Raw genomic sequence first — 15,083 nt, 5'->3', positions numbered from 1 at the left:
CGCTGAAATTGAGGCTCGTCTTTTAGAAGATGAAAAGTAACATAGTTGGCAATAGGAATAGAGTTTCTTTCTGCATTGATCTATACATAGTTTGAAATCATGGCTTTTATCTATACATAGTTTATGACCTCATAAGTATGTTGAATGATTTTGCATGGATCAATACATACTTGATATATCCATAGTTTAGTTGTTCATTTCATTGGCATGATTCACTTTGATTAATGGTATTGCATTGATCTCTCACATCACTATACTGGAACTCATTGGACTATTTTGCTAAACAGATTTGAACCATGATAAACTATGTATAGGTCAACTATGTATAGATAAAAGCATGATTGCCATGTTTTGCTATTATGATTGGCACTATAATATATACAGGTAATCACATGATCACATACTGGAATTCATTATTGAGCACATATTGATTATGTATAGATAAAAGCCATGATTGCCATTGATCTATACATAGTTTATGATTTGGCTCTATTTAATGGTATTGCATTCATCTCTCACAGCAGTACACTAGAACTCATTACTGGCAAGAAACTGTTACAAAGTTTAGTTGTTCATTTCACTGGTATTGATCTCTTACAACACTATACTGAAAGTCATTAGTGAGCATATATTGACTATTTTGTCAAACAGATTCTAAACAAACTGTTACAGCATATATTGGACTGTTTTGCTAAACAGATTTGAACCATGATAAACTACGTATAGGTCAACTATGTATAGATAAAAGCCATGATTGCCATGTTTTGCTTGATTGGCACTATGATATATACAGGTAATCACATGAGCACACACTAGAATTCATTATTAAGCACATATTGAGCACATATTGATTATGTATAGATAAAAGCCATGATTGACATTGATCTATACATAGTTGATTCATACATAGTTTATGACTTGACTCTATTTAATGGTATTGCATTCATCTCTCACAGCAGTATACTAGAACTCATTACTGGCAAGAAACAATTAGAAAGTTTAGTTATTCATTTCACTGGTATTGATCTCTCACAGCACTATACTGGAATTTATTAGTGAGCACAAGTTTATGACTTGGCTCTATTTAATGGTATTTCATTCATCTCTCACAACAACATACTAGAACTCATTACTGGCAAGAAATTGTTACAAAGTTTGGTTGTTCATTTCACTGGTATTGATCTCTCACAACACTATAGTGGAATTTATTAGTGAGCACATATTGACTATTTTGCTAAACAGATTTAAAACAAACACCCAGAAATTGTTACAAAGTTTAATTTTTCATTTCACTGGTATTGATCTCTCACAGCACTATACTCGAATTTATTAGTGAGCACATATTGACTATTTTAAAAACAGATTTGAAACAAACAGTTACCACATATATTGACTATTTTGCTAAACAGATTTAAAACAAACACCCAGAAATTGTTACAAAGTTTAATTTTTCATTTCACTGGTATTGATCTCTCACAGCACTATACTCGAATTTATTAGTGAGCACATATTGACTATTTTAAAAACATATTTGAAACAAACAGTTATGTTTGAATGAACCAAAAAAACTTAAAAAAATCCAGTATGCAAAGGTGGGTGTGAGAGGAGAACCGTTTACCGCCGCCGCTGTTCAAAGTGGAGAAGAGAAATCGCAGAAAATGCCACAGCCACACGCCACGGCCACAAGAAACCACGGCCACAAAAAACCCACAAACCAGAAACCCTCGCAAACCACGGCCACAGAAAACCCACAAGCCCAACAAACGCAGCAAACCAAAAACCCTCGCCTTCGCACAACAGAGCACAAAAACAATACAACCGTCGTCTTCCAAAAAACCCAATTTGTTCTTCCAAAAACCTAAGGCGGATTCGGCGGACCCGACGATTTATTCAAACGCATTCATAAAAACCCAAAACCTGGTTTTCATTTCAACTTCCACCTATTTCTTGGAAGAAATTTCTTCCAATTTTCGAGCGAAATTGGCAGACGAAACCCGAAACCGGGTTATGCGTTTGATGAACCAAACGCCACCATTTTCTTCCATAACCTGATTTTGGCGCTGAAAACCCTATTCCGCGCCCGGTATTCCCGTAACCAAACGGGGCCTTAGCTATAGCACAAGAAGGTGTAGAAGTGAAAACAATATTATCAAAAAAAGAAATGATATTGTGGAAGTGTCAATTAAAATAATAATAATAAATTTCAAATATTAGCAAATGTTGTATATGTAAATATTCGAACTTGTCAATTTTTTTCACAAATAATATGTTACACATTTTTTTATAATTAATTATGTAGGATCATTCATCAATAAATGATATTAACATTATCTATGATATTAATTGTAAAATAATTCAATTACTTGTAATGTAATGATAAATAATTTTTAATTAACATAAGAATTTAAATAATTAAATATTAATTATAATTTACATTCTTTTTACATGTTTAACTATATCTCTCCTCAAATCAAAGAATGAAAAAGGCTAAAGGATTGCTTACTATCCTTTTGAAATGATATTCATTATTTTGAATACTTTTAAGTTATTATTATTAGATATATTTCAAGATGGCATCCTTATAATGTATGAATAATTTGTTTAAGTTTTTTCTTTATATTATTTTACCTAAACATTTAGTTTGTAGAATGAATATATCTTATTAAAAAATTATATATAGAGACTTATCTATATAACCACAATAAAAAATATGATTTTTCCATCCTTTCTATAATAATCAATAATTTTAACATATTCAAATCTTCAATTTTCTATTTATTGTGAAATGTGTAAATCAAAATATTTTATGTTACAATGTAGGGAAAACAATTGATAAATAGAAGATATTTTCATTATAACTTATTTGAAATGCATAAATTAAAACAACAATACAAACTATATATATATATATATATATATCAAATTAAATTAAAAATAGATTATAAAATAAATTTATAGAGATAATAATCATAAAATAACATTCATAATATATATTAAAAATATAGGCTAACATTTCTTAAATAAAAGGTATTGAACCACTAAAATTCTAAAAGTAATAAAAATAATAAAAAAGACAAAATGCATTATGCAACAAAAAAGTATATTCCTAAACAAATGATGAAAGATACACAAAATATATGGGCAAATATCAAAATAAAATGTAGTGTAAACAATTTTGATGAAAAGTTATTAGTAAAAGAAATACAGTAATGGTAATGAAAATGGGGGACATAAGCGATATAATATTTACAGCAAGTCCAACTGTAGCAATATCAACAATAAAGGGCACCATGATCTAAAAACTTTATCGTGGAGCATAGGATGTAATAGCACTCTGGACAAGAACCCCTATGAGAAGTCAAATGAGTTGAATTGACACTAGTACCCTTAGATTCTCAATTCGATGAAACCCATACGACTGGCAAGGTGTTGCTTCCTAGATTGAAAACAGAGGTATTGCAAACTACGCAACTTCTGATAGTAAATGAGCAACAACAGTCATAATTGTCAAATGGATTGTTTTGATTCCACCAACCAGTGCCACAGTCATAAAGATTAGAATATTAGAGTTTTTGCAAGATGTCTAATTGAAGCCTTCCTCGTCTTCTCATCTGTAGCATAACTACATATATCTACAAAACCTCAACTTGTGCCACAATTCATAGTGACTGTATTTGGTCTTAGGAACAAAGGTGTTTCATGATCATATCAATTCCATCATTTTGCTCATGCATTTAACTTTAGAGTATATACTTGTCATCTTGTCATGTTTATTCTTTTTCTGGAACTATAATATAGATGTATCTAGTTCTTCTTGGCTTAGAAATATCTTCCTCGTTGATAGGAATTAACAAATTTTCTCTCATTGACCAAGGTAACCAGAGAATTTTGCAATAGTGATAAGAAGTGCATCTCAAGGAATTCAATTTAACACAGTTTTAAAATTATATTTATGGAAAAAAGCATATAGCAGGCCATGTTAGTTTGTTAGCTTTGGATAGTTGTTTGTCCACGTGCTATTATTTAGCAAGTAATTGTTTTACTAACTAGATAGTTAGAGTTGGGACAAATATTTGTTAATTAATTGGTTACTTTTAGAAGCAACTAGAAACCAACTTGGTTAGGGTTGTTAAGTTGTTTTAATCTCGATCATTGATTGAGAATCAATCTTGGTCATTGGTTTTCCAACATGAGTAGTATATAAGGGGTTAGGGGGGCATGTGGAGAATACAAGTTGTATAAGAATTTGTAGTGTTAGAAAATGAATTTACGTTGATAGAAAATAGTCATGCAATATTAGCAAGGGCACAATGAGAGCGTTGGGTATAGCAGTTTAGGAATATTAGTAGGAGAAATTAGGTTGTCAGAGTTATGCTAGTGAGAGGAAAGGAATTTTGTATCTCTTGATTTGCTAAAGTTAATATAATTTCTCATTTGTAGAATTGGTTTTCCCTTACGGATTTTTTCAAGGATGATTTGTCTAAAAATATTGTGTTCATTATGTTGCTTATTTATTTCTATATTTTATTGGTGAAGTTGCAGTTGTATTATTTTTTGATATTAGCTATAAAAAAAATCGGCAGTTAAATAATCATTTAAGATAGGAGATTAATAATCAGTGATTGCAATAGGAATTTTCACATGGTATTAGAATAGTGTTGAAGGCATAAGAGTTTTGCCCTGGTAAAGAAATTGAGGGTTTACTAAAACCTAGATTGATCTCTTTAGATTTATTATTGCTTTAATCCCTTGAGATGACTTTAACTGGTTTGAGAGATTGAGACAAATTGGATGGTGCCTTAAATTTTGGTATCTAGAAGGCTAGACTTTCTTTATTGTTGGAAGAGAATGGTATCAAGGATAATGTTACCAGTGTTGTAGTTGTACCTATAGATGTGACACAACTTGCAACATACAAGAAGGATGATGCCAAGGTGAGGAGGATAATCCTTGATGGTGTCAAGGATCATATTGTTCCACATATCTCAAAGCTAGATACAATGAAGAATATGTGGGATGCCATTTTGAATATGTACCAGAATGCTACCACCAATAGGAAGATGATTCTTAGAGAGAAGTTGAAGAATACCTAGATGAACCAAGGAGAAGATGTCACAAGTTACCTCACCAAGCTTAGACTTGTCAAGGATGAGTTATAAGTTGTTGGAGATAGCCCTAGTAATGATGAGCTAATGAGAATAACCCTAAATGGGTTTACTAAGCAATGGGCTATCTTTGTTCAAGTTGTTAGTGGACGAGATACCTTATCAAGTTGGGATCGACAATAGATTGGTTTCACTCAAGAGGAATTTAGACTAAGTTTTGACAATGGGGCCAATAGGAGTCAAAAAAGTGAGGTGGAACAAGAAGATGTTTCCCTAGCAGGGAAATGGAAAGATTAGAAGAGGTCTAGTAAAGGATCAAATTCACAAAGTGAGAAGAAGAAGAAGAAGGACCTTTCTAAGGTCAAGTTCTTTGGTTGTCATGAGTATGGTCAATATGTCAGTGATTGCCCAAAAAGGAAGAAGGGAAAGAAGTAGGTGGCAACTTTAACAAGTGCAAAAGAACTCTCTAGTAGAATGGAAGATGAGTTTGCACTCATAGCTTGTATGGTTAGCTCAACCTCACAGTGTGTTTGGTACGCAGATAGTGGGGCATCATTTCATATGACAAGAGTTAGAGAGTACTTCTCTACTTATAAGGAGGAGAACACCAATAACCAAATCTCAATGGGAAACTTGTCCAAACTCAAACCAGTTGGGAAAGGGACTGATCAATTTTAGAGGGAGAGTGGAAAGATAATTGCACTTTATGATGTGTTGTATGTGCTAGACTTAGGAATGAATTTGATTTCTACATTTTTCCTTCATGATAGGGGATATAATGTACTTTTTAGAGGGACACATGTGTTGATCAAGCATAAGGATTAGAAGTCACCCATAACTATTGGAGTTAGGAGTGGTTGCCTTTATAAGTTGTAGTTTGATAGTCCTAAGGTACTCATGAAAAACAATAATCCTAGAGATCTTGGAGAGTTATGGCATAGGAGGATGGGCCATATTTATCATGGAGCACTCAAATTGCTTTGTGAGATAGTGATAGGTGTTCCAAAGGTGACCATAGAGCATGATGATGTGTGTAAGGGATGCATGTTGGGAAAGTTTGTGAAAGCATCTTTTCTAAGGAGTGACACCAAATATGAGGGTGTTCTTGATGTAGTACATTCATATTTATGTGGACCAATGTCAAAAAGTTCTCTTAGAGGATATGAATAGTGTTACTTTTATTGATGATTTCTCCAGGACGACCTAGATATACTTCTTGAAGACCAAGGATGAGGTTGTTAGTCAATTCCAAGACTTCAAGGATCTTGTGGAGAACTTGATATGAAGGAAGATAAAGGTTCTTTGGTCAGATAAAGGAGCTGAGTACAAAGGAAATAACTTCTAGGAGTTCTATACCAAGGAAGGAATCAAGGGAGAGTGGACTATTCCTTATAATCTATAGGAGAAGAGTTGAACCATTCTATATTGGAGGCAGCAAGGGCTATGCTACATTACCAGGACATGCCTCATTATTTATGGGTAGAAGCATCTAAAACAATAGTTTACATTCATAACAAGGTTCCACGCAAGGTGCCAAGGAAGATGACACCAGAGGAAGCTTTCACAGGAAAGAAGCCAAATGTTGGTCACTTCAGGATATTTGGGAGTTTGGCATATTGTCATATTCTAGGTGATACACATATAAGTTAGATCAGACTACAGAGCGGGGGTACTTTGTCAGGTATAGTGAAACATCAAAGGCATATAGAATTTTCCTTCCAGGGAACAAAGAATTATAGTCAGACATGATGTTAAATTCATGGAGGACAAGGCATTTAGAAGGTCCAGAGATTTTCTAGTAGATGATCAGAGTGAGCAGCCAAAAGAAGCTCCAAGGCCTAGTCCAGGACAACAAAGCTCAAGTACAGTTACTAGTACAATCATAGACTCAGGTGGTGAAGATTCAAAGAGTATACAGAAACATGTGCAATAGGAAATGCATTTAGAAGACTTAGAGGTTGATATTGCATCCTCTATAATTGATAGTAGGAACTGTGAGGTTCAAGAGACACAAAGGGATACTCAAGAGTTTATGGGATCTCCTAGAAGGAGTACTAGAGAACGAAGACAACCAACCAAGTTCAATAACTATGTGGCATTAGTTACTCAGTTGGTAGATAGTGAACCTTCCAGCTATTAGGGGGTTGTACGACATTAGGTATGGTAAGATGCTATGGTTGAGGAGTATAACTCAATTATGTAGAATTGCAACCCCCTACCAAGGAATCCAAAAGAAATTAACCTAAAGTTTCACTAAATTTTCCAAAAATTTCTTAATTTAAAAAATAAATAAAACAATAAGAGATAATATAGTGGAAGCAATAACTCACATACATACAAACAATCCATAAATAGATTTCATCTCTTAAGGGTTTTGTGACGTTGAATCACATGCATAAGTTTTATTACTACTAAATCTGATACATAACAAAATCCACATCATAGAATAACCACAATAATGAATCCAATTAAATAATATACAATTACATTAGATGCCACATGGCATAACCAGAATGCATAATCATTTTTTGTACAAGTCACAAGGTATGAAAAGCTCAAAGAATACACATCATGAATAGAATACATCATCTCATAAGATCTCTAATAATCAAATATCAACAAAATATAATCATCCATCAGAATCACAAGATCAGAATGAAAGGAACAACTGCACAAGTACATCTAGCTATCGGATCTCAATGGTATAAGAAACACTACCACCTGACCTTGTGAAACCTAAACGGCCCACTCCCACTGTGTTGAGGAGATAATCTCAAGTCTCATATAGATATCAATCCCAAAAGTCATAACCAGCATCTAGGTTAAGGAAATACCTGATAGAAATCTATCTCAAAGGGTACCAAGACACAAATAACATCTAAGCCTTGAGGCAACAAAGACAGTAGGAAATCTACTATGGACTCTTTGGACTCTAAGGTTACCTTGGTAGCCTCTCTAGACTCCAACCCCCTATTGTCTCTATATGGAATCAGTATCCTTTCGTACAGACAAGGCATACTAACGAAGCAAGGTTGCAACCAATCATCCCCTCTCCCATCCTAGCCTATACTAGCACTTGAGGCATTGGCAAGGAAAAATACTAACTCTTATTAATTTATTTAAAACTCATTCAATGAAATGTTATCACTTATTAAAACAACTTACAATGGGTTACCCAAGCAACCTCTTTGGGGCTCTGACCTCCATTGCAAGCGACTTCCCAACATACACATAGATGAAAAGTACAACTCATAAAATCACAATTTTCACCTCAGCCTTTTACAAGCAACTGGAAAGCGCCAAAAGATAACCAATACAAAAATCAAAGGTTACAACAAGAAAATCACAATAATCACCTCATTCTTATACAAGCAACTTGAAAGCACCAAAAGATAACTGTCAAAACTCAAAGGTTACACTAGGAAAATCACACCATTCACCTTAGTTCTATACAAGCAATTGAGAAGACTAACAAGCAATTGATGAAAACTCATCATAGAAATACATGAATACATCATAATGGTCAGGTATAAAAGATTGTCACCAAATAATAAACACTGATCCATATCTCAAAGATCAAAACATAAACCACGACATCTCAAATAACATCATAAAATAGTAACTCCTAGGCCTCTGTAAACATCCAAAATTGGTCAACATACTAAATCAAACCCAAACCCAATAAAATTAACCATGCATCACACTAAAAGTAGTTTCATGAATCATTTGGTTCGAAAACATACATGTCTGGTTTATAAACAGGGTTCAAGTTTTCTTGTCTTTATAGTGTCATATTAGACAAAGTTTTCAAGTCCATAAGAACCTCAAAAGACTCAACAATTCTTTAAAAGTCATTTAAATATAAAACCCCATTTTTTATTATATAAAACTGAACTATCATTTAATAAAACCAAACTTCATTAAAAATTATCTAAATTAAAATTAAATTATATTTCAAATTTAATGATAACCTTATAACCAAATCTTTTAATAAATATTATTATAATAAAATAATAATGATTAAATTATTAAAATAATAACTATTAAATTATTAGAATAATAACTATTAAATTATTAATAAATAATAATATATTAATAACAATAATTACTAATCTAATAACATAATAAAAATTATTAATAACATTTAATATTAGTTAAACTAATTTATATAAAAACTATATTAAAAAAATTAATTAATAATTTAAAAAAAAAAAATGTATATCCAAATACATTTAAGGCTTTTCGGCCACTTAGCAACAGCCTTGGCTACCATAGCAACTATGTCTACAATCGTCAGCCTTGGCTACCTTCGTAGCCAAGCTACAATGTAGCTCGGGGATGAGGATGTGATGACCCCAACATCCCTTTTAATTTTTTTATTATTAAAAATTAAAATAATGCCCTCCCTTATATCGTAAAACCAACATTTTGATAGTGTTCCAAAAACCTGATTTTTGGGTAAAAATAAAATTGTTATTTTAATATAAAATTATCACAATAATTTATTTACTGTGGTAATTTTATATTATATATATTTTTAAAATAAAATCTAGCAATGATATGATAGGAAAGATAAATACAACTGATCGAATTCATAAAAAAAATCCTGATTTTCTTTTCTAAACCCTACCCCAAATTATAATTTTTCTAAATTGATCCAATTATGAATCCAATATTTCTCAATCAAGGGTTTCATATTGATTTCAACCATAGATGTTTTTGAAATGAAGAACAATGATTTCAAAAACAAGGGTTTCAAATAGAGCCATTTCCAAAACAAGATTCTCAAATAAGTGCGAAGAAGACAAAGAGAAATATGAAGGGAAATTATTGTGATCAATTCAAGCAACATTCCAAGCTCAATCTGATGCTAACTAGATAGATGCTCAAAGATTGCAAGAATTTCCCGTTTCCTCGAAAAACCCTTTTTCTTGAAATTTGCTCCTCCAAACCTGTGTGTGGAGAAATGAGCTCTAATTTCTTAATAAAGAGCTTTCTCCTTAGGGTTTCGGTTTTGCAAACACACAAACCCCTTTTCTTTATTATTCTAATTTATTTTAATTTCATACAACTTTTTACATTTTTTTGGATAGTTAAATGGTCGAAGCCTGGATTATTTATTATTATTATTAAAATTCATTATTATTATGTGTTAATCGTGAGTAGATTCGAACCCAAGACCTCTCCGATGAGAGGCTCACAATTTACCGATGCATTGCAGGCTCTTGCCTAACTTTTTGCATTTTAAATTAAAATAAACTTTATTTAATTTTTTCTCTTTCTCTTTTATTAAATAATAAGATGTATTTAGAAAGTATATTTATTAATTAAACTAATAATATTGTTTAGAGTTCACTATTAAAATGAAACTTCTAAATTAATTATTATTAAATTAAATAAATATAATTACTCCTAATTTAGACTTTAATTAAATCTTTAAATTTATTTAATTAATTTCTCAATTAATTAAATATAATTAAATATATATTTTTTAAAAATTGTTAAAATAAATTATTTAATAATATCTTTATTTGATTTAATTATAACTGAAAATCGTAGTAGACCCACAAATTGAATAGGAAAACTCATTTAAAAGATGATACGAATTCAAACTCAAAGGGTCAAAATCTCAAGTTCACATCACTTGACAAATTCAGAAAGGTAAATAACTCGGATACTTGTCTTGTATTCTAGGAAAATTAGCTTAGGTTTAGGATTTGGAGTCAAGAACTATCTCTCCTCTTTACCATTGAGATATTATGATAGGGCATGCTCATCATAGCAATTCAGGGAAGTCAATGCTCGATACCTGCAATATGCATAAAAGTTGAACATCTACAGATGCATATATATAAACTAAACAAGCAATGGAAAGGAGTGGTACATCATGTAGATCCTATCTAGCAAGTGACTATGACTCCCTCCTTTAACCACACCAGAAATGTCAAACATAAAGTAAAACATACATGTACACCATACACATGCAAGTATGGGAGAAGTAACTATGAGAAATGTATATACATCATCCATCTAACTATCATCATGAAACAACTAAAATCACTATATGAACATATAAAGCATCATCATAAAAGTAATAAACATGAACACATGAAATAACTGAGTATCAAGTAGCTCATCAAATATGTAAATTAAGTATGAAATAAAATCAATCAAATCAGGTAACCAAATACCACTAAATCATAACACATAACCATAAAAGTTGATCTAAAAGAATTCAGTAATATAATATGAAAAGTAAACTACGGGTAGGCACTACAAGAATGATGTGTGGGAGGTTGTACCTAGACCAACATATAGAATAGTAGTTAGATCATGTTGGATCTATAAGATAAAGCATAGTGCATATGGTAGCATCCAGAAATACAAGGCAAGGTTTGTGGCAAAGGGTTTCTCTCAGAAGGAGGGAATAGACTATGAGGAGACATTTTCTCTAGTGGCTAGATATACTTCTATACGAGTTGTGATCTCATTTGTAGCATAGATGGGATGGCAAATCCATCAAATGGATGTCAAGGAAACTTTCCTTAATGGTGAATTGAAGGAGAAGGTATACATAGAGCAACTGGAAAGCTTTGTAGCACACAATAAAGAGACCCACGTGTGCAGATTAAAGAAAGTTTTGTACGAACTTAAGTAGGCTCCCAGAGTGTGGTATGAGCACATTGATACATACTTGCAAGAAATAGACTTTGTGATAAGTGAGGCAGATGCTAACCTTTATTACTTGGTAGTTGGGGGTGAAGTTTTCATTCTCGTTCTATATGTGGATGACTTGTTTCTTATAGGTTCACTAGGGCTCATAGTGGATTGCAAGAGGAACCTTCTAGAAGAGTTCAAGATGGAGGATTTGGGGCTTATGCACTACTTTCTATACATGGAGGTATGGTAGACAGATGGAGAGATTTTCCTTGGTCAAGGGAAATACTGCATTGAAATCTTGAAGAGATTCAGGATGGAGAATTACAAAGCCATGTCTACACCCATGATAATGAATTAGAGGAAGGTAGATAGATCTAGGGAAAAGGATGTAGATCCCACCTTATATAGGCAGTTAATTGGTACACTTATGTATTTGGTCAACACCAGGTCAGATACAACATTTGTAGTTAACTCTCTTAGTTAGTTCGTGGTTGAACTAAAGACAATGCACTGGACAATGGATAAGCACATGTTGCATTACTTGTGTGGTACAATTGAGTATGAGATCAAATATGTTCAAGGTGAAGGTATCAGATTGATAGGCTATACTAATGCAGATTGGGCAGGTAGTACAATGGACAAAAGGAACACTTCAGGGTGTTGTTTTAGTTTGGGATCAAGAGTTGTCTCTTGGTTTAGTAGGAAGCAAAAGTTTGTGGCTTTGAGTTCAACAGAAGCAACATACATAGCAGCTAGCATGGCAACATGTGAAGCTATATGGCTTCAAAAGTTGTTAGTAGCCTTATTTGGTCAAAGGTTGAGACTACGGTGATATACTGTGACAATTAGAGTCACATCAAGTTGTTTGAGAATCCAATGTTTCATGATAGGTCTAAACATATAGACATCAGATATCACTTCATTAGAGATTGTGTACAATGAGGGTTTATTCAACTATAGCACGTAGCCACAGAGGAGTAGCTAGTAGACATTCTAACTAAGGCATTGGGGAAGGAAAATTTCATCTTCTTTAGAGATAAGTTAGGTGTTGTGCAAACCAACTTCCTTGCTAAGAGGGAGTGTTAGTTTATTATCTTTGGACAACTGCTCATCCATGAGCTATTATTTAGAAAGCAATTGTTTTACTAACTAGATAGTTAGAGTTGGGACAAATATTTGTTAATTAATTGGCCACTTTTAGAAGCAACTAGAAACCAACTTGGTTAGGGTTGTTAATTTGTTTTAATCTCAACCATCGATTGAGAATCAACCTCATTTGTTGGTTTTCTAATAGGAGTAGTATATAAGGGGGTTAAGGGGCATTTGGAGAATACAAGTTGTAGAAGAATTTGCAGTGTTAGAAAATGAATTTGCAGTGATAGAAAATATTTTTGCAGTGTTAGCAAGGGTGCAGTGATAGCATTGGGGACAGGAGTGGAGAAATAGTAGTGGGAGAAATTGGGTGGTTGTCAAATTTTTTCTAGTGAGAGGCAAGCAATTTTGTATCTCTTGATTTGATAAAGTTAATAGAATTCCTTATCTATAGAACTGCTTTTCCCTTAGGGTTTTTTCCAGGGACGATATGTCCAAAATATTGTCTTCATTGGGTTTCTTATTCCTTTCCCTATTTTATTGGTGAAGTTACAGTTGTGTTATTTTTTGATATTAGTTGTGAATTTATTTTTGGTAGTCAAATAATCCTTTAAGATAGGAGATTAATAATTAGTGACTGCAATAGGAATTTTCATAGACCAAGTAACCATTGCACCATTCTTTTCTTCTTGTTTCTTAGTATTTGTAGGCTCACCTTGGAAACTTATCCCATATAGGTCCATAGTGTAGGTAAAGACTAGAAGATGCCCAGGCCTATAACAAAAGTTCTTGTATACCCCCATCTCATTCAAAATTATAGCAGCGAAAGACCCTACAATAATATAGTAGTTCGGGGTTTCAAATGCTTCTCCATTGAAGTTAATAGTAGCCTCAAGTCTAGGCACATGGTCTGGTCTACCAGTGACTACCAATTGCAATACTTTGTACCCCATGGATAGGAAAAAGAAGTGATGTGAAGAAGCAACAACTCCAAATGATCCCAAATATTGTTTGAGCTTAGTTGTCTTCAAAGTGATGGTGAAATGGTATGGTATTGTGGTATTCACATTATTTATGGCTCGTCCCTAGAGGAAATGCATAAACAAAAATAGTTTGTGGCCAACATTGGATATGCGCCAATTGAATTGCACTCGTTCTCTAATTTTTGATCATTGTGCGACTGTCATACGTATGGTTAATTCAAAACAAAAACCATCAAAACCATTGAAATGAAAGTTTTCATGTAAGACATGTATTTGAGCTAGTCATACATGAGAAACCTTGCAAGAAAAGCCTATTGACTAAATATCATTATATAAAAAAGAAAATTAATAAATACATTAAAAAATGGTATGCCGATGCAATCTATTATGTGTACAAGATTGAGTCATAGAAGGAGTGAAATGTTTTGTTCATTTGAATGGCCATTGTGCCACCCTTAGTCATTGTGTAGTATGTTAAAGTAACTATTTTCCATGTTGTCCAATGAGTGAGCATCTTTCCACCTACAACATCCATTTTCTCACACTCATAGTGTATTGTCTCTCTTTCCCTCCCAGCCAACTACATTGATTATGCATCCCTTTCTGTTCATTTTTTCATGCCAACTTTCCAAGCATTTGTGCATGGACTAATGTCTACACACATCTTCTTGAGTGTAGGACTCAACACCTAAACACTACTACATGTTTAGATATTCTTAGTTGTATGTTTGTTTCAATAGGCACAATACATACGAAGATTTGCACCTTATTTTTATCTTCCCCCAAAGTTACTGCTACTATACTACATAGTTGTGGCTATCCAACAAACTAAACAACATCATATACAACGATAATTTAAAAGAAAAAAATAAGTTTCTTCTATGAATGTTATTTGTTTTAGTTTATTGGCCAAATATTTCCTATTTTACATGTGGTGTGTTGTTGCTACTTCATGGATACATTATCTCATAAGGTGATGTTAAGGTATTTCACTTGTTTGTGAAATACACTGCTCTTTATTTTACAATTACCTCTTAGCATTGTTGAATGCTTCCCATTTCTCTTTTATTTGTCAGTTATGCTCCATGAATTGGATAAAATGTTGTTCATGGGTTTTTTGAGTCCTCAACAAGCAATTTTAAACCCAAGTGAGCTTTTATTGCCAAATTAGGGGAAGGAACCATAGGGTTTTGTATGGGTGCTTCTTTCAATTATGGTTTTGCATGTTACTCTATATTTTGCA

This window comes from Cupressus sempervirens, chromosome 7 (genome assembly GCF_028749045.1).
Source record: "Cupressus sempervirens isolate cs-2001-9-10 chromosome 7, ASM2874904v1, whole genome shotgun sequence".
Classification (NCBI taxonomy): Eukaryota; Viridiplantae; Streptophyta; class Pinopsida; order Cupressales; family Cupressaceae; genus Cupressus; species Cupressus sempervirens.
Note: the sequence above shows the minus strand (reverse complement) of the source record.